Source organism: Lichenostomus cassidix, unplaced genomic scaffold, assembly GCF_008360975.1.
Source record: "Lichenostomus cassidix isolate B80296 unplaced genomic scaffold, HeHo_3.0 HiC_scaffold_43, whole genome shotgun sequence".
Taxonomy (NCBI): Eukaryota; Metazoa; Chordata; class Aves; order Passeriformes; family Meliphagidae; genus Lichenostomus; species Lichenostomus cassidix.
Genome location: NW_028147635.1, coordinates 4,287,031 through 4,307,454, shown reverse-complemented (window position 1 = coordinate 4,307,454; position 20,424 = coordinate 4,287,031). Strand labels below are relative to the sequence as shown.

The window sequence follows — 20,424 nt, the reverse complement described above, 5'->3', positions numbered from 1 at the left end:
CAAGCAGAGAGATTTTAATTTGGTTCTTTAAAAATATGTAGTAATTTACCCGCTCTAAGAGACACATATTTTCAGCAACTCACATATTCACTACAATATTATGCACTAACTTCATCTAGCTCCCTATTTTTGGAGCAAGCAGCAAAAAGTTTTGATTTCTTTCTTCAAGTAATGTGATTTGCAAAACAGAAAGTCCAGATTCTTCTGCTGAATTACCCTGCTTTTAGTCAACAAATTCTTTCTTTGAGTCTCCTTATGGCAGAAGATCAGATCTTGCTCAGTTTGGAACAGTGCACTGAAAGCTGGTAGAAACCTCAGTGACATTACAATACACATGCAAAAAGAAAGCAAGTTGGTCATCAGAGTGCTGTAGAACTCATTAGAGAGCCTGTACAGAACATGACTTGGCTTCCCTTGCAGTTTGGAAAACAAGGAGAAAAGGGGAAAAAAATAACTCTTGTATGTTCCCTTGTCATGGTAGACAGAATTCAAGAAAACACTGAAATATGCAATCCTGTCTTCTAATATACAACATATTGTTCGAGAAAAGAGGAACACATTGGTTTTGAAAACACCTCATCATACCTAACAGAGTAGGCAAGTTTTTTCCTGACACTGCATTAGACTCCCTTCCTTAGACCCAGCAAGGGACAGGAGGATGGGTATCTCCAGCCTGTTCTGTGAAGCAACCTCTATTACAGCCCAAAATACCCAGTCTGTCAAAACTCCTCTTGGACCATCCCTCATGCTATTTGGCTGGGGGATTGCCCTTCCAAGAAAACCTCCCATGTATCACTGTACAGCCCACAGGGAAAATCCTGTCAGCTACTATCAGGAGACAATTTAGTTTTGATTTTCTCAACATTGATGGTCAGAGGCATTTGGGGGGAGGGGTGGTACATGTGCGACTCACAGGAGCCAACTAGAAGAAGATGGCAGAAAGCCTTTTCTCTGGGGAGACTTTGCCTGGCAGCTATTTCGTGTCTCACATGGGACAGGCAGTCAGCAGGAGAACACCGAGGACTCTGTACCCTGCAGAGACATTCTCCAATCGGATGGCTAAAGGTCTCCACAAATGGACTGCAGTGCACCATTCCACTGGGCCAATTGTCCACAGTCAGAAGGCAGGCTTTGGGAGGAGCCAGGGGGTGTAAAAAGCGACAAGCTCTGGGGGCTTCTGGGCTGGGGCTTTTTGGTTTTTGGGGCTTTTGAGTCGGGCTTTGGGGTCTTGTATTTTTGCTTTGAGTCCAGCCTGCTGAAGTCTGCTTCTTGCCCTGGCCCTAGCCTGATCTTTGCCCTTTTTGCCCTGGCTCCAGCCTGCCTTTTGGCTCTGCTGCCCTCACTGGCTCTAGCTCACCTCCACGTATTCACCTTCCCTCTCACCGGGCGCTTGGTGGGACAGCAGCTGACCTCCGAGTCTCGTGTGTGGCTGTGTCCTGCCCTATCCTTTCGCCCATTCTAGCCACCCTGTCCTGCCTTGCTGTGCCCCTGACTGATGCCTGCCTGAGTCACCTGCAACAACCCTGCCTGCCTTCCGTCCAGCCTGCCTGTCAGGGTTTGACCCTGACTAAACACCGGCACTCCAGCTCTCTCCTGCTGCAGCCATGGAGGAGAGGGGAAAGAAAAAAACTGTAAAAACATACACCAATCTCATGAGTTCAGTGAGATAGGACACTGGCAGGAGGAAGCACAGAAGAAAGGGCAGACAGGCTCTAAACTTAAAGTTGCAAAGTGATTTAATTACCTAACCAAGTCAGAGGATAGATGAGAGGCAAAAATAAATTTTTCATACACTATTTTGTTCACTCACCCCCCTCCCTCTTACGAACCTATTTTTATTCACCCCCTTTCTTCCTTCTAACCAACAGTTTGGGTAGGGGGGCAGGGTGTGGGGTGTTTTCTCAGTCCACAGAGCAGGTCCATAAATCTATTCATCACCACAATTCTTCTACTACAAATACTCTTTATCTCTGCTTATCTCTCTCTCTCCAGGCAACTTCTCTGCTTTCACCCCCTCCCTCTTAGGAAGCTGTTTCTCCGCTCATCCCCCTTCCCTCTTTCCAAACCAACAGCACAGGATGGGGGCAGGGTGAGGGGTTTGTTCTCTAGTCAGTCAATCAGGGAGAGGGGTTCTCTACTTAGCCACGGGGTCCCTCCCACGAGAGACAGTCCTCTGGGAACTGCTTTGGTGTGGGTCCAATCTCACGAGCAACATCCCGCCTGAATTCTGTTGCAACATGAGTTTTTGCCCATAAGGTGCAATTACTTTTTTTTTGTTGTTGTTCATTACCAATAAATAGTTCTCAGACACAATGGTGTCTTGGTTGGTTAAATTTCGTCCTAGGCCATCTATTTTTAAAGAGAACTCCTCGCAGTTCCCCACAGCGGGACGTGACGGATACCTACAAGCACGCGTCAGTCCAGCAGGTGGGGGGAGAGCACGAGTGCCACAAAGAGCAGGTGCTCCTCACTCCTCATGAGGAGCAGTAGGGTCAGGGTGAGTGGGAGATAAAGAAAAGCCTTATAGGATAAGCTTTCTCACCTCTGTTAAATCCTGTTCACTTCTGTTCACTCTTGCTCACCAAAAAGCATTCTGGGATATTTCATGTAACCAGATAACAGGTGGTGTTACTGGCATGTGGTCACCTCGTGCATGAGGCAGTGATTGGTTGGCGAGACGCATGAACACTGCGTGATCAAAGAAGTGATTGGATGGAAAGGCGGGTGATCGGCGGTGTCACGTGGGCAGGCAGCCAATCCGTGCTTGTCCTGCTTAAGCTTACAGTATAAAAAGGCTTGGTTTTTTGCAATAAAGAGATTTTCTTTGAACCAGCAAGAAAGGAGATTGTATGCTTTGTTCCCCATTGCTACAGGGGTCGTTGTCCTCGTCCTTTTCCTATGTCCCTAACCTGTCTCACCTGTGCCACACCTGTCCCACTGGTCCCAGCTGTCTCACCTGTCCCTCACCTGTGCAGGTGGTTCAGATGGCATCACGAGAAGCAGCGGGGTTATGCTCACTGTTCCTGTACTGCTTCTATGTCCCCATGTCACCATGGTGTCCCTTTATCTTGACACCTGTCCCTCACCTGTCGCAGGTGGTGCGGAGGGTGATGAGGCACCACAAGGAGCAGTGGGGTTGAGATCATTGTCCCTGTCCTGCCCCTGTGTCCCCATGTCCCCATGGTGTACCCACATCCCCACACTTGTAGTGATGCTCACCAGGGGAAAACTTTTCAGAGGAGAAAATACCCAATTTGGTGGCACAGATCCCATTTTGACAATAAGGCATTCTTTTGGGTATGGGAATCCTGACCATCACAAACATCTGAAAATTGGTATTTTGGAATTTGATATTTTGAAATTTGGTTATTTTGATATTTTGGAACTTGATTTTCCGATATTTTGAAACTGAGATTTTTTGGTATTTTGTAACTTGCTATACTTGTATTTTGAAACTGGGATTTTGAAACCTGTTTTTCTGGTATTTTGAAATTTGGTTTTCTATTATTTTGAAACTAGCCTATTCTGGTATTTTGGAACCTGTTTGTTTTTCGGTTGTTTTGTTTTTAGGTTTTTTGGGGGGTTGTTTTTGTTTTTGGGGGGGGGGTTGGTGTTTTGGAACCTGAGGTTTTTGTATTTTGTGACCTGAGTTTTTGGTATTTTTGGAACCTGTTCTTTGGTATTTTTGTAGGCTGTTTTCTTGGTAATTTGTAACCTGCGCTTTTAGTATTTTTTTGCAACCTGGGGGTTTAGTATTTTGTAACCTGTGCTTGGCAGGGGCCTGGGGCATCCTAGTCCAGGCTCTTGGCTTCATTTGCTTTCTTCCACTGCAATTATCCTGGCATGGGAACTGTTGAATTGCAGACTACACAACAAGACACCCTTTCTGAAACAGAAATAAATTCCACCTGTGGAAAATCTCACCACCACATTTAGAAACGCTTCAGCAAAGACCTTGGAAAAAGCAAAGGTGATTTGTGATTACCTGGGGTCCCAGGAAACTGAGGTGAAGGTGGGGAACAAGCAGACAGCGAACAGCTTCCACTGCTTCTCACTCCAGCCACTACTGCAAGTGCAGCTTCCCTGGAATTTCATGTCCAGTGTGTGTCTCTTCCATGCTCAACAGGTAAACAAACAGGTACTCCAGAACTTACTTCCTTTGTTCTTTGGGCAGCACAGACCCACCGTGAGGAACTGGAATCCAAGGGCAGATCTAAAAAATGTTCCTACCACTTGCCACTCCACATTTTCTCCTTCCGGTGGGATGCGCTCCGGGAGCTGCAAAGAACATTCAAATTTTCTTTCTCCTAAAGTGTGGCAAGTTGTCAGACTCAAGGAATCAGACTCAAGGAATATTGTATACCAAAGCATTTTATTATAATAACACAACTCTGTGCTGAATCCTGATTTTGATTCTTATAATGCTGTTGAATTAAACTGCCTTCAGAAAACAAACAAACAAAAAAAACCCAAACCCAAAAAAACAAACAAACTCAAACAAAACCCAAACAAAAAAACCCACCTTCTACGAGGTGGGAGCTTCACCAAACCCTTCCAAAAATCCCCACAAAAGGGATGTTCCAAGTGCAGAGCAGCAGCAGACACCTCGGAGACGGAGTCATGTCTCCACAGAGGCACCTAGGGTGATAAATCAAGCATAGGAGGTCGGGGTGGCATCTGGAGGTTTCCCCCCACAAGCTCCCCCACCATCCTCAGAGGCTCCATGGAGGGAGGCTCTCCCCGCCTCCTCTCGGCCTTGAAATGCTCCAGGAAATTCCTGGCACGGCATCTGGAAACGGCAGTGGCTTTGGGGGCTGCCCAGGTGGGACCCCCCAAAGTCGCGAGAGGTGGGATGCCAGGCAAAGTCGCGATCGGCTGCCTGTGCCTGGCACTGGTCCTGCTCATGTGAGCCCGGCGGGGAGGGACGCCCTGCGGAGGGGGAGAAAGGGGTGTTAGCAGATGATGAAGGGACTGCACCTGGTGAGCTAACACAATGCTTGTTCTCCAAAACTCCTGGCCCATGGAAGCTGCACAATGCTCATTGTGTAGAAAGGAGAACTGGAAGTTCACCAGCCTCAGTGTCCTGCCAGCTCAGCCACGCTACTTGGAACACTTGGGTCTATGACCACGAGGGACCACCAGAGAGACCCCCAGGAGAGAAAAACACATGTGTGAAGGAGAGGGGAAATATGATTTTGGGGAAATTATTATCATATGTACGTTTAGTCCAGGACAATCAACAAATATGTATGCAGAATACAGTAGAAACAGAAATTTTCCGGTACTCAGCATGCAGAGCTCTGGGAGGAGCTATCCCCCTGTGCATTCAGTGGAATAAAGAATGCCTGCTTCTTAACGCTGCGTTGGTATTAAGGATTTTTTTTTATTTTACCGGATTTTTGGTAACAGAGGTACAAATGGGGGGAGGGGGGGAGGGGCCTGGAACCACCATACAATTCATCTCAATCCACCCCCCCAAATTCATCCAACCCAACCTCGGTCACCCCAACCCTCCCCAGAGCCCCCCAGAACCACCAATTCCACTCCAGGACCCCCCAAATCCCACCCACACCCCCCTCACCAGAGAAGCAGTGGAAGTCCTCGACGTAGGTGGACAGGGTGGCACTGCAGGACACCTGTGACTTGAATGGAATTGGGTGCACCCGGAAATAGTCCAGCATGTCAAAGATGCTTGCGAACAAGAGGCTCCGCACCGAGCACCGGCCGTCTTGGTCCAAGTGCAGCAGGACATGCTGCAGGCCCCAAAAAACCAGGGCTCAGGGACACCAGAACTGTAGACAGGGACTACGAAAATGGGGGCTCAGACCCAAAAAAGGGGGACTCAACTAAGAATGGGGGTTAAGACACTAAAAACGGCTCTTAGACACCTCCAAAATTGCACTTTAATTGCCCAAACCTGAGTTTTGAGCCCCAAATCAGTTCCTGAGATCCCAACACTGGCATCAGGACCTCAAAACTGATACCTGGGACCCCAAAAGTTGGGTTTAGGCTCCAAAACCTGGCCTTTAACTCCCCTAAACCCAGATCTTAACCACCCAAACCCCCATGCTTTGAGCCTGAAGCCTGTGTTCTTCACTGCCTGCCCTGGGGGTCCTGGCCCTCTCACCTTGGCATTGCCATGGCAGTTGAGGGTCAGCACGTAGCACCCACGCCGGGTCTCGCTGCGCCGTACAAGGAACAGCCCATGGTCCCTCACGCCCCTCTTGCCTACCAGCTGGGCCGCACGTAGCCTGGACAGGTTCCCGTGGAACCACGGGAACGCAGCCAGGGGGTGTCCAGGGGGCTCCCCCAGCCTGGACTGGGGCACAGAGGACCCTCCCACAGCAGCAGGTCCGAGTCCAGCACTGCTGTCTGGAAAAGGAACAGCTCTGGCAGGATGGCTGGCGGCAGGGGGGAGGGGGAAGGGGGAAGAAAAGCAGGACAGGGTGTCCCAGGGAAATCTGGGGGAATAACTGGGGGTCCTAGGGACGGGGCAGCCCCCACCACCCTGAGAAGACACAAAACTTCTCCCTCAAGGAACCCCGAACTGGGATAAATCACCCCCAATCCTCCCAAAACTGAGGTACAGCCTCCCCATGCCTGCACAGTGCAAATTTTATCCCCTAAAATTTTATCCCCCAAAACTGGGATAACCTCCGCTCTCCTTACAACAGCCCCAAAACTGGGATAAAGCCCCCCAAAATGGGGGTGCAGCCCCCCTGTATCAGGTCCAGTCCTCCCAAAACGAAGTCAAATGGCAAAATAAGCCCCAAAATCAGGATAACCCCTCCAAAGGCGATGTCCAGTCCCCCTGAAGCTCCCCTACTTCACGGTCTCCATTCCCACCTGGATCACAAAGGTGCTTCCCCGGGGACCTGCGGGATGCTTGGTTGCCAGCGTCGCACACAAGAGGCTCAGCCGGGACTTCAAGGCCTTTTCAGCGGGGTGGGAGGAGTCACTGGGGACAACTCCCTCCCTCCCTCCCTCCCTCTTTTTTCCGTTTGCTCCCCTTTTCCCTCTTGTTTTTCTTCCCACAAGGACTCCCCCAAATTATTTTTTGGTCCCCCTGAGGTTTCCCCCTTAACTTGGGACTGCCCCCAAACCCTCAAACCCTCTTTGGGCCTCTCACATCCTCTCGGGGAGCACCCAACATCCCTCACGGTACCCCAAAATTCTTTCACGACCTGCCCAAACCCTTTACAAGACCCACCCCCCTTCCCCCAATTCTCTCTTAGTCCCCCTCAACCCTGTTTTTGGCTCTCACAAATTCCTCTGCACCTCCCCCCAAGCCGTTGAGCCACAGACCCTCCCCCAAACCCACCTCTGGGGGCAGGAACAACTTCAGGGCTGCGTCGTTGCTGTCGCGATGGACCAGGAGGCAACACCTCTGCCCCCCCTGATTCTCTGGGAACAGCACCTGCAGGAACCCCGCCCTCTGTTTTTGGGAGGGGGTTGCCTCGGGACAGCTGCTTGAGAGGAATCCAGGGATTTGGGCACTCCCTGGAGCCCCTCGAAGAGTTGGACTTGGGGAGGGATGATGGGAAAAGCCGTCGGTTGGAGCGTGGGGTCAGGGGGCGCTGGAAGTCGGCCCTCCCCCCACCGGCACCCCTTCCTTCCAACTGCAGGATCCCCTGGACGCTCTGGACAATGCTCTGCAAGGAAAAGGCTTTGCGGAACTTTGACCTGAGAGGGAGGGGCGGGGGATAGTCGGGGGAATTGTCGTTGATGGCCTCCTCCCCACCCTCATCCTCCTGTGAGTGGGGGGGAGCACCACTAAACCCTCTGAAACTCCCCCCAGAAGGGAGTTCCAAGTCTGAAGCAGCTGCAGGTGACTCAGAGCCGGAGCTCAGAGGTGCTGAGTCGAGTGGAGGCTGGGGGGCAGCATTTTGGTGTCCCACCCCCGAGTCTGCTTCCTCCCTTCTCAGCGGCCTCTTGGGTAACTTCGGCCTCACGGTTTGCCAGGAAATTCCAGGTGAAGCATCGCTGGTACCAGTCGCTCCAGCCTGGTGGGGGGAGCTGGCAGCACAGCCCGAATTCGGGGTCCCCTCCCTGTCCCGAGGGGGCGTGCGGAGGGCAGCAGCGGCTGGTCCGGCCTGGCCCCCCGAGGGGCCCTCCATGCTGGGGGAGGGTGCTGGCGAGGGGGAGAAGGGGGTGCAAAGGGTAAGTGGGAGCCCAGAATCACCTCAAAATTCATCCTAATTCCCCTTTCAATCTACCCAAAGGCCAACTTCCATGACCCTGACCCTCCCCAGAGTCCCTCGGAACAACCAAATCCCATCCTGACCCTCCCAGGATGCCAAATCCCCTCTGGATCACCAACTATGGGCCCCCTCAACAGACCTCAGAGGACCCCCAAATCTCACTCGGACCCCCGCAAGGCCTCCCAACTCTATAAACCCCCAATAAATTCAATGTACATTTAATAATATTGTGTGAATGAGCAACCAGATCTCTAACTGTTTTAAATTTAAACCAAGTTACCGAAGACAGTTTACAATTTCTCTCAACCACCACCACAGTGGTGCAGTCAGATTTCAAATAAATCAGTGTCAAATTCTGTCAGCCTAACAATGAGAAACTTCAATGGTAGTCACATAATGCCTCAATCTTGTGCCAACACTCCCCTCAGGAAATACAGCCAATATTCATTCCAGTTAGTCGTGTTCCTGGATTCCAGCAGCAGCTCTGAAGAAAGTAGTTTCCATAGCCAATCTGCATTTAATTTAAAGATTTCCATCTCTCCAAAGTCCTTCTCAGTTTCTTAATGTGAGGCTTACAGGAGTTATATTCCATTAGAGTAATGAAATAAATCATTCTTGGCACTCCATTCACACCTTAAATAAAAACTAGACAAACAAACAATTGACATTTCTGTAAGCGAAGGATCTATTCCTGCAATGCATGAGACCATTAAAGACAAAACATACACTTTACCTATCATTTCTTTACACTAATCACATTTTCAGAAGATCCTCTTTGTACACAAAGATATGATGTATGCAAGATAAACTAGCAACGTTAATCCTTCCACAGAGCTTTGGCCAACAATAAACATCCAAAGTGGCAATAAAAGTTGGCCTGATTATTTCAAAACTGATTCCAAATGCTGGTCCACTCAAAGCAAAGCAGGAAACTCCTTTTCAGGAAGACTTTTCCCCAAACCATAACTTAAGCTCACATACCTTCAAAGTCTTCCCCTCGAAATGTTCTTTAGCACAGTCTTCCTATGTCAGCAGCCACTTCCTCTGATTTTCACTTTCTCAAAAAACCTTTTTTTTCTTTTCTTGGGACTCTGTGAAGGAAAAAACATACCAAACTTTTTTACTTTTTAGGCATTTTCAAAGACGTTGCAAAACTCAAACTTAGGTAAATTGTCCTGTGTTATCAGATTATTACCAGAAGGCAGCATTTTTTAAAAAGAAGAGAAAGTTCAACTCAAGGAAAAGAGCAGACTTCTCAAATGACTGCATGTAGTACTATGCTATCACTTCATACACATAATTGGGAGTGAATAAATAGTTTTGTCTCTACACATGTAAGAGAAGATTTTTTTTTAAGTTCTTGGAATTTCTTATGACAAGTTTACTGTAGCTGAAAAGTTAAACAATTTCATTCATATTTGAACCTTGCCCCTGATAAAACAAAACCAGAAACCCATTAACAAGAGAAATGAAAGCAAGGAAGGCCAAAGTTTTTATGCAAAAGACAAAGTTAGTAGTGGTGTTTTCATGAAAGTGTATGAATACAAGTGGCAACATGAGAAAGGAACCACTCCAGACACATCAATTTCTTGTATGGCTCTAACTACTCCAGTATCTAGAACAGTAAGAGGTCCAGAAGTTACAATCACTACCAGCACCAAAATGTCAAGCTGTGACTCTGGACTGCAATTCAGGTGAAACAAACTGACTCAGAATGTCTTTGAGGGTTTATACTAGGAAACGAGTATATAAAATCTAAAAAATGGTAAGAAGCATTTCTCTCTACTAATAGAGAAAACAACTGCCACTCTTAATTCAAACAGCAAACATTATAAATGTGATGACAAGTCATGTAAGCTACAATAGGCTGTCAGTGTATGGAATAAGATTGCCCAAATTTTCTAAAGCAAAAAGTTGCGCATAAACAGAACAGACGATAAGCAGCAAAGGTGACAAAGCAAGTACCATCATTAGGAGACTCATAAAATGAGGATGAAAACCTACATGCCATCCTCTTTGGAATATACTATTGGACTGTGCAATTGCTTTCACAGCGCTTTTCTCCAGAAATGCCTGACTCATTTATTAGAGAGGATGGAGAACTCTGAGTATGATTCTGCACTCTGTCAGAGGGGCTCATCTTCATGACTCTTATCACACTCATTGCTCTAACTGTATGTCTTCCCATTTACTAAACAGGCAATTCCAGGGAACAAATGCCTCATGAATAACGCACTGTAACACTACTCTGGATTTTACTTTGGCTTCTGGCAAAGACTGCGTACATATTATGCAACAATTCACAAACTTTTCACAGCTGGACACTACTTACAAGATTTTTCATCAGGTTTTTCATTAGGTCTTAATTATGGTAGTTTAGTTTTACCCTTAAGCTTTATTTTGTAATGTCCCAGCCCCTAATGGTAAAATAAATCACAGAATCACAGTATGAAAAAAAAAGGCTGTGAGACTCTTAAGATCAAGTAAAGACAATTCCGAGACAGCTACCTGTCTTCAGACCAAGATTTGAATGTCATCTGGAAAAATGCCAAACACATGATAAACCATTAATTACTTACTCATTAAGTATTATCTCACTAGCTCTTCCTAAGAGAAGGCTGCAAGTGGACTACAGTATTGTGCACGCAACATTGTACAATGTACCTAAGGAGCAGACTAACCGTATACATGATTGTTCTATTTCTCCCTCAAGAGCTGACAGTTTCATGTGATTGTCTTAATAGAGAGCAATTCCTGCTGTTACTCCACGTTCACCCTGTCAACAAAGTGAGGGAATGATTGGGTCCGAGTAGTAACTGTCCCCTCAGCAGAAAAGCAAAGCAGCCATATCTAGAAACTAGCAAAATACCATTGTTACTCAAGGTGCAAGCCCACTACATAAAAAAGATTCTGAAGAGCCAACTAATATGCTCGAAAGATCAAGAATTCTGTCAAACCCGCACACAGGGATAGAAATCTGCCACTGAACTGCAGTCAAGTTATGAGTAGAGACAGTTGTCTTGACAAACTGCTATGACACACATCTGAGTATTGTGAGCAGGTTAGTAAGAAACCCAGAGATGAAGAAGCAAGTTCTGAAAATGCACGTGGTTAAAGCATCTGGTGCTTTCTCTTGAGTGTGGAAGGCAGCAACGCACAGAGAGCTGGTTACTGGAGAGCAAACAGCAATCGGAAATCCAAAGTACAATGATATCATCAAGTACAGTTAACTCAATCAGATTAAAAACAGCATTAAGTCCTAACTTCTTGGGAATTTATTTTTATCATCATCCTCAGGAAAACACACAGGAAAGAAAAAAATCCCTATTACTTCAGACTCATTACATTCAAAACCAAACTGAACTCTGCGTTTAAACTTGCAGGAGAAAACAGAAAACAATTACAGTAACCGTCACAAATATGATTTCATGCTACAAGTTGACAACAATCAAAGCCTTCATCCAGTGAAGCTGTCCTTCAAGAGAAAATTAATCCCAAACACAAAAATAAATGCCATTTAAGAAGGACTCTTGCTGCTTTTTAAGAATCCCCACCAAAACTTCCTATGTGCTGTGTGAGACCATACAGCTCTTAAAAAGAGAGCTAACTATCTTCTCTCAAATCCTGGAAACAAAGCTGCGAATTTCACTGGTTCACTACTAAAAAATTCCAAAAGAAACCTTTGCAAAGAAATGCTACATTCACCTGTCACAGATGTTAAACAGCAGAAACTTTCTGCATATTTTCATGTAGAAAATTTTACATACTTCAACTCTCTATGGTGAATACTCAACAATTCCAAGACTATTCTCTATTGTAGAACAAAGCTCTCCACTATTTTTTTAAATCCATTTTTATAAAGCAAATACATCAACAATATCACTAGGCCAGTACCCAGGGGAACTTAGAATAGGAGCAAATTATTATGTTAGTATTTAATATTAATTTATTTATTGAAATAATTTAATAGACATAATAAACATAGTTTTATTGAAGATTTATTTATATAATATCTAGTTCTTATTGAATAAGGAAATGGATTGATGCCTATATAACGTGGGTCAAAGTTACAAGATGCTCATATAGCTTGAGTTATAAGATACCAATGTAATATGAATCATAACTTTCTGTACTAAAATAACATGAGTCATAACTTTCTACACAATGTAATAGATAGTATATGGTTAACTAGTTGCTTAATGCTTGGATAGACAAAAAAAAAAAAAAAAAAAAGAAAAAGAAAACCAAAAACTTCCCCAGGTGGATAGTTTCAAAGAACAGACAAGTATAGTTTCAGAAAGAGACATGTATAGCTGTACTGGGAAGCAGCAGGATGTACTAATGAGAAACTGGCAAATGTAAAGTCAATCAGCCACAAAATAAAGAATTTAGAATAGTTAGAGACAGAAAGACCGAGAAGCACCAGAACTGCGCACGCTCCGAAGACAAAGTTGAAATGCTCAGATGTGAGGAAGACCTTGAGCCTTCATCAAAGAAGACCCCCACGACCACCGAACTGGGGAGGCACAAGTGCAGTGCAAAAGAACTATTTATAACCATGAGATCATATTATGTAAATTAGTTTGGGGGCATATACAATGATGTTATAATGACATAGTAACATTAAGAAATACTTACTGTATAAATAAGCCACAGCACTTGACAAAAGTGGGTGAGTTAGGTGGAGAAATCCCCCTCACCTCCAGCGCTGCAATAAGCAAATATCTGCTCTGTAGACACCGGTCTATGGGGTTTTATTTCTAGCCTATCTTTTTGGCCATCAGGATAACCGAGCTTTTGCTCAGCTAGTAAGTGATCTCGTATAAACAAGTCTTGTTATTCTTCTTCAAAGAAATGTCTCCAAAGCCCAACTTTTCTGGGGTTAACATTCCACACGCACATATTTTAAAGTTCTAACGGTACAATTTTTGTCAACGCGTTAAAAAGAAATTTATAAAATGAGGGAACATACACTGGTCTCACCAACAATAACCATTACCCTAACTGAACCTGCAACGTGTCCACCATTTGCAATTTGCTTTGACTGTGCGCAGATGATGTCCCACCTCTATGAGACTTTCAAAGACTAGCACTTACGTAATAAACTGTATCAGCAATCTTCTCGTTACGTACTATTTAGCACGGGAGGAGAACAGACACGCCGAACAATGACGGGCCGCGGCCGGGCACCGACGGACGGGGACCGAACCCGCCCTTTGCCTCCTCCCGCCCCCCGACCCAGACCTCGGCGGCGGAGTCGGGGAGGGAGCGAGACCCGCGCCCGCCGCGCTGCCCCTGCCCCGCCGGTGCGGAGCTACCGCCGGGCGAGCAGCGCCTCTGACACCTCCCCGCGGGACGCGACCGGCACGGGCCCGGAAGCGGCCGCCGCCGTCCCGTCGGAGCGAAGCCCGCGCCGCCCCGGCCCGCTGTGCCCGCAGGCAGAGCCGGCACGGGGCCCGCCCGTCCCCCCTGCCGGTCGGGGATCCCGGCGCTCCCGGTGTTCCCGGCGCTCGCGGGGGTCCCGGCCCGGGGCGGGAGGCGCTCGCGGGAGTGCGGGCAGACCGTCCCTACCTGACAAACCGAGCCCCCTCCGCCGCCGCGCATGAAAAGCAACGAAGAAGGAGGCGACACCTCTGCGCCCCTTCCTCCCCTCCCATGGTTTCTTGGGTTCTCCCGCCCACGACGCCCCCAGGTGCCCCCCAGATCCTCGGGGAACACACCTGCAGGAACCCCTGCGGCTCTTTTTGCGAGGGGGCTGCCTCGGCGCAGCCGCTCGAGATGCCTCCGGCGATTGGGGCGGTCCTCGGATCCCCACAAAGAGTTGGAGTTGCAGGGGTGGAGGGGAAGAGCCGGCGGTGGGGGCAGGAGGGCGGCGGAGGGGGGTCCGGACTGCCCCCCACCGAGGGGCCGTTAACGCTGGGGAGGGCGCTGGCGAGGGGGAGAAGGGGTTGCAAAGGGTAAATGGGGGCCTGCAATCACCTCAAAATTCAGCTTAATTCAATCAAAGGCCAACTTCGATGACCCCGACTCTCCCCAGAGCGCCCCCGAACCACCGAATCCCATCCTGAGCCTCCCAGGACGAAAAATCCCCTCCTCCTCGGTCACGCCAGGAGTCCCCCTTCAGCTCCTTAAACCTCCTCCAAAGCACTCCAGCCCCCCGACCCACCAAATGCCCAAAACTGCGCCCAGGACCCTCTATATCCTACCCTGACACCACCAGCCCCCTTGAAACTCCTCCAAACGCAACCATGGCCCCCCTCAAAACCCTCAAAGCCCCCAAGAGCCCCCCAAAGCCCACTCGGACCTCCCCTAGCCCCCATCTTCTTCACCTCTGGTCGCTGCTGGTACTCCCGAACGCGACGGGAGTGGGCGGGACTCCCCTTTGTGACAAACAAGTTAATAGGGATTGGCTTTCTCAAAGTATTACATGATTTAATATTAAATGAATTTATAATAATATTATAATTGTAGGAGATGATAGTAAACATTATAACGTTAGTGTTGGTAAATACTAAAGTAATTGTATATGTTATGGAATGGCTAATGTTGTTGCAATAGCCCAGCTGTAAAGATGGCTTTCACCAAGGGGTGTGGTTTTGTGTGTTGTAACAGAGGTTTTGAGTTTGTATTGGACGAACTGTTGCTGACCAAACCCTCAAGGCACGACCATAAGAGGAGCAGGACTTCATCCAGTGAGGACCCAGACGACCGCAGTGACAAAACTACACCGGCAACAAAAGTAGTGGTTTAGGGCAAGACTATGTAAAACAGAAATTAAATATGCATAAGCCTGATGCAACACCAAAAGTATAAAAAGCAGGGCCACCATATTTTGGGGGCACCTCTAGAATTTTGCTATGCACTGTCCCTTTTGCTTTGTGAAATTTTTTTGTTCTCAATCAAATTTTTATAACTCATTCCCACTTGGGGTCTGAGTCGTTTGTAACACCTTGCTCTCATTACTTTTGCACTGCTCCTCCTCCTGCTGGGAGAAATGCAGCTCCACCTTCTCACTGAGGGTGACAAACTCCTGGCCTGGCACTTTTGCAGTCTGTGTGTTGGTTTTGCTTGGCCTGGTTTTTGGTAGTGCAGGGGCCGCAAAAACGGCTCCTGTGAGAAGCTGCTGGAAGCTTCCACCGTGTCCAGCAGAGCCAATCCCTGATGGCTCTGAAGGTGATGGACATGCCGCTGGCCCAGGCTGGGCCAAACAGAGATGCTGGCAATGCTTCTGTGATGACGTCTTTAAGAAGAAATCAAAACAAAGTACACATGTAGTTCCTTTCCAGTGTGAGAAGAGGAGCAGGTGAGAACATGTGACAAACAACATGGACACACTAAGCCCATGGGAGTCCATGGGGGCTGCAGAGATCCACTCGCAGCCCCTGGGGGAGGTGCCCACGCTGGAGCAAGTGGATGCCTGGAGGAGGCTGTGTTCCAGTGGAAGACCTGGTCAAGACAGGGGCCCTGCTTTGAAGCTGGAGCAGCCTGTCCTTGGAGGACTGCTCCGCATGGATGCGTGACCCACACCGCAGCCGTTTTGGGAGGGCTGATTACCCATGGGGCAAACTCACGTTGCAGCAATTTTGGGATGACTGCTGCCTGTGAGATTTGGACCCACGCTGGAGAATTGTCTCCCATGGGAGGGACCCCACAGTGCAGCAGCGGAAGGACTCCTCTCTTCTTAAGCAGCAGAAGAAGATCCTGGTGATGGACTAACCCAAACCCCAACAGTTTGCCCCCCCTGAACTGTCAGTAGGAAGGAGTGAGGTGGTGGGGGGAAGAAAAGTGTCTTCAAGGGCTTTATTTTATTTCTCATTATCCTCCTCTGACTCTCTTAGTGATGAATTCACTTTGCAACTCTAAGTTGAGCCTGTGTTTTCTCCCAGTCCTTGAAGTGTTTTCTCCCAGTCCTTATCTCCACTCATGAACCCTTCATTAATCTTTTTTCCTTTCTCCTCTGCCCAGCTGTGGTAGGGGACAGCAAGTGAGCAGCTGTTGCGGGTGGCCAGTGTTTAAACCAAAACACAGTCGTTCATAATTAACTAAGTAATTAAAAGCTTTTCTAGCTCTCCTGATTCTGCCTTTTTCAGGGATTACCACCATCAGCTCTCCGTTTGCAGGAGACAGAAGGGGAGGGAACAAATGCATTTGACTCCTTGGAAGCAGGATGAACTCGGCTTGTCCAAAGCCTGGCTAAAAGACGGGACGAACTTGGAAAACCTGGAGACCAGAGGTCACAGCACAGGGAGGATTAGCTCTCTGCCGCAGCCCTTTTCTGGGCCATGTTCCTGCCCTCCCACATTGCTTCTTGCACAGAGCCTCCCAGGAGCTGCCAGCATCTGTCTTGCAGCCACAGAGTTCATTCATTAAATTAATTTTAAGGGATATCTCTGGTTTTCCCACGTGTTTAATTTTATCTAATAGGGAAACGTGGTGGAGACACTTCCAGCATGAGGTCGGAGCAGTTTCATAGAATCATGGAATGCCCTGAGCTGGAAGAGATCCCCTCAGGATTGAGTCCAACCCCTGGCTCTGCACTTACACTCCAACAACCCTACCCTGTCCCTGAGGATGTTGTCCAATCCCTCCTGGAACTCTTGCAACCTTGGGAACGTGACCATTCCCTGGGGAGCTCTTCCAGTGCCCAACACCCTCTGGGAGGAGAACCTTTCCCACTCTGGATCCGCAGTTCCTGCTGCTCTCTGTTCCGTGAAACCACTGGAATGGAAGAGTCTTAAGGTCCCTATGAAACAATATTGCTCCAGCTCTGAACCTGGGGCTTCATTGAAGCCTCTTAAATTTTTATGGCCAAGTTGGCCAAAATTGCCATTTTCCAGGTGCTTTCCATCTTCCACAAATGTGCTGTGCCAGGGAGCAGCGTTGGGAAGTCTGATCCCATCCTTTACAGGACAGGTTTGGGTAATGCTGAGGTGCTGTAAAACCAGCCAGGAAAAGGTTTAGGAAGGCAGGAGCACTTTCTCTTTCTCCATGGGATCAACTCTTTAAAAATCTGTTTCTAGACTGTCCATCCCGGCCTTGGTGCCTCTGGGGCAGGCAAAGGGGGGATATTGCAGCCTTCCAAGGTCTAGAGAGGGAGATTCCAACACCAGGCTCACCCAAAAGAGCCAGGAAAGGGGAAAAACCAAAGTGGATCTGTAAGAGCCTGATCATAAGAGAAAGGCTTCCAAAAGTGCTTCATCATTACAGTCACTGCTTATCATAGTCACTCTTGAAGACCTGAAAATTACATGTGGGATGCACTGTGCATAGGCCACCTTGAAGCCCATAAAAAGGAAGGCAAAAGTGATGCAAAAAGGTGGAGGGGAAAGTGAGGGGAAGAATCCCTGACCTTTGCCTTCCTCCCCCTTCCTCCCACCCCAACCTGTGAGACACCCTGAGGCCTCCAGGAGTTGACACCACCTGCTTGAGGGAAACTGTCTGATCCTGCATGCTTGGACCAAAATCATGAGCGAGTTGTGGAAACCCCTACCCCTACTCGTGTGTTCCCTGGTGAGAGCACCACGAGTGGACCGAGGTTTGGCTGCAGTGATCGTACACCAGGCCTGCATTTCCAGCCAAACTGCTCCCAAGATTGGAAAGAGACACTTCAAACGGAATTAAAAAAAAAAAAAAAGAGAAACTGCTTTGCTCCCCACACCCAGTCTCAGCAGCCACACAGGTAGCACAGAGTGTGGTGGTGACCTATCCTATGCTTTTTTAATTAACTCTAGCTTTTCCTATCTTTTCTCTACCTTTCTCTTTCTTTGTCTTTGCCTCTCTTACTATTAAATAAAAATACATTTATTTTTTGGCATCAACATTTAATCTCGTCTGGTTTTTATCTCATTTTCTGGGTAGTATTTTTAAGCTTCATAGTTCTTTCTGTTTTATTCACAAAGACTTAGTTTTCTTTGCTCTTCTGTGTTTAAAATGAGTTATAACAGTATCCCTCCAAAGCCAGGAGCAGTGGGAGCCAAAGGCCATTTCTTTATTTCGGTGGGTCCTCATCTCGCTTGGGATCCATTTGGAGGGTGATAAATTCTGCCCTGGGAAAGCTCCTGCACAGCTCCCATTCATGAGCAAACAAACCTCATTAATCAGGAAACACTCCCCTGCATCCCACAGATCCCGGAGCATCCCTGGGGGAGGCACCACAGGAACCATGACTGAAATGCGGCCATGGACAGTTCATCCCATGGCAAATGGGGTGAAAGCCCCAAAGCAGCAGCTCTGGGCTCCCAGAGCCGTGGAAACCACTCCAGCTCCTTTCTCTCTGCACTTGGACATGGAGGGGGATCCAGAGAGGATTTTCCACTGTCTTCCATCAAGACCCTCCTGTTTTAATTCCAGTCATCCACCGTGTGCTGCCTCCTGCTTTCCTTAGGTTGCTCAGTCCTGGCTCCTCCTGCGCTGCAGGGATCGCTCCAGTCTTAGATTTCACAGAATCCCAGAATGCTTGTGTTTGGAGGCACCTTAAAGCCCATCCAGGCCCACCCCCTGCCATGGGCAGGGACACATTCCACTATCCCAGGTTGCTCCAAGCCCCGTCCCACCTGGCCTTTGAAAGGAACAAGAGCGAGACGTCTTTACAAACAAACTCTGAAGCCTGCTGGCAGATAAGGCCAGATACTGATAGGTGAAAGATGCAATGGGAGAAACCTTAAATTCCATCAGAATTCCATTAATTGACACAGCCTGTTAGTCACCCAAGGCCATGATAAATCCCTGGACTTAGAGAACTAGAACAGAGACATAAAGAAAATAAAGGGGGGGTGGAATGTACATTAGAAGGGGATCTGTATTGGGCAATAAGGGAAGTCTGTACCTCTCAAGCACCTCAGCCAATGGGGAAAGAGAGGGAAATGCTGCTGGGAAATTAGGATAAAAAGAGGCTGCATCTGATTCGCCCCAAGCGAGCCTGGAGACACTTCAGAGACGAAGTCAGAGAAGTGGGTATTTGCTTTATTTGGTGCACCGGGTGTGGGGACAGAATTCTCTCCTCCAAACACGCACCTCGGTACCTTCAAAGGCACAGTGTTATAGGTAGAATTCATGAATATTTATCACATTCCCAGAATAGGAGTGGTTATACAAATAATTTCTCGGAAGTAATCAATATCAGTATCATTAGCATGTGCACCATGCATGCTCTGTATGTCCCGGTGGTGTTTGGAGACCCCAAAGACCCCTCCAGGATGAAGATCCTAGTAGTCTTCATCACAATGCACTTTTCAGCTTTCTCTCTGTAGCATGCGCGGTCCCTCATGGGATGATTTGGCGGTTGCTGTGCTTGGCTTCAAAGAATTCTTTTGCCCCCTTTTATCTTGATAAGACTAAGGGAATCCTGTTTTTATTTACATATTCTGCCTTATTGTGATAAATTATTGAATAGTGAATGTAGTATGCTAAGAAATACATGGCCTTTTAAGCTGATAAGCCACAAGGCCAGAGCTGTTATCTACATTCACTCCTCCCTGAGAAGTTGTCAGCCACAATTTGAATTAGAACTCAGCCTTCAGCCCTGAGCCAAGCCAGAAGACTCCAGATGGGGCCTTGCTGGTGGAAGGGGGCAAAAGATCAAAGAAATAAGGATGGTTGAAGTGTAAATAGATTTGGGTTATCTATTTGACCACTCCTTTCTCACATCCTCTAACAATTTGAGAGGCCCCATGGGAAATGCCCATGACCTCTCCATTTATTAATGAATCAAGTTACAGGACTCCTCTGTCTTCCTTTTGGACATAAACCTCTGGTGTTTGCAGATTAATTTTTCTGACAGGAGGCATCTGGGATTGCATGGACATTCTTCAGCAGCAATGTCGCTCTTTAATCTCTCTCTCTGTTCCCTCTCTCTTTATTTTCTCTCTCTCTCTCTCTCTATTCCCTCTCTCTTATTCCCTCTGTAATAAATGCAGATGTGATTCGTGCCAGAAAGTGCAGTGTTTTAAATGTGGGTGCACTGAGTGCAGTTTAGCCCTAGAAACAATTGGCAAAGAGAACTGCCATGAGGAGTGGGGTTGCCCTTATAAAGAATAAAACTGGGACTCAGAGACAGGATTTTCTTTATAAAGCACAGAGACAGGATTTTCTTTATAAACCTTGGTACGTTTCTCTGTGGTTGAGTTATAAAAGTTGTGTTACAACTGCTTTCGGGCTCATTCGAGCCCTGCCCCCTTCCCTTTCCTAGTTTTGCCTCGCCCTGTAGCCCTTAGAACTGCCCCCG

General features: G+C 47.6%; 1 long non-coding RNA gene across 2 annotated transcripts; it reads right to left on the bottom strand.

The window, feature by feature from the left end:
- Window positions 1-7,394: 7,394 nt before the first annotated feature.
- LOC146421249 (uncharacterized) lies at window positions 7,395-14,570 on the bottom strand. 2 transcript variants are annotated; one of them, XR_014848821.1, is made up of 3 exons: window positions 14,531-14,570; window positions 9,183-9,292; window positions 7,395-8,131 (listed from the first exon to the last, which is right to left on the bottom strand). It is a non-coding gene; the product is annotated as an uncharacterized LOC146421249 (long non-coding RNA). The 2 variants fall into 2 exon arrangements; XR_014848822.1 differs by lacking the exon at window positions 14,531-14,570 and adding an exon at window positions 13,922-14,015.
- Between the last annotated feature and the right edge of the window lie 5,854 nt (window positions 14,571-20,424).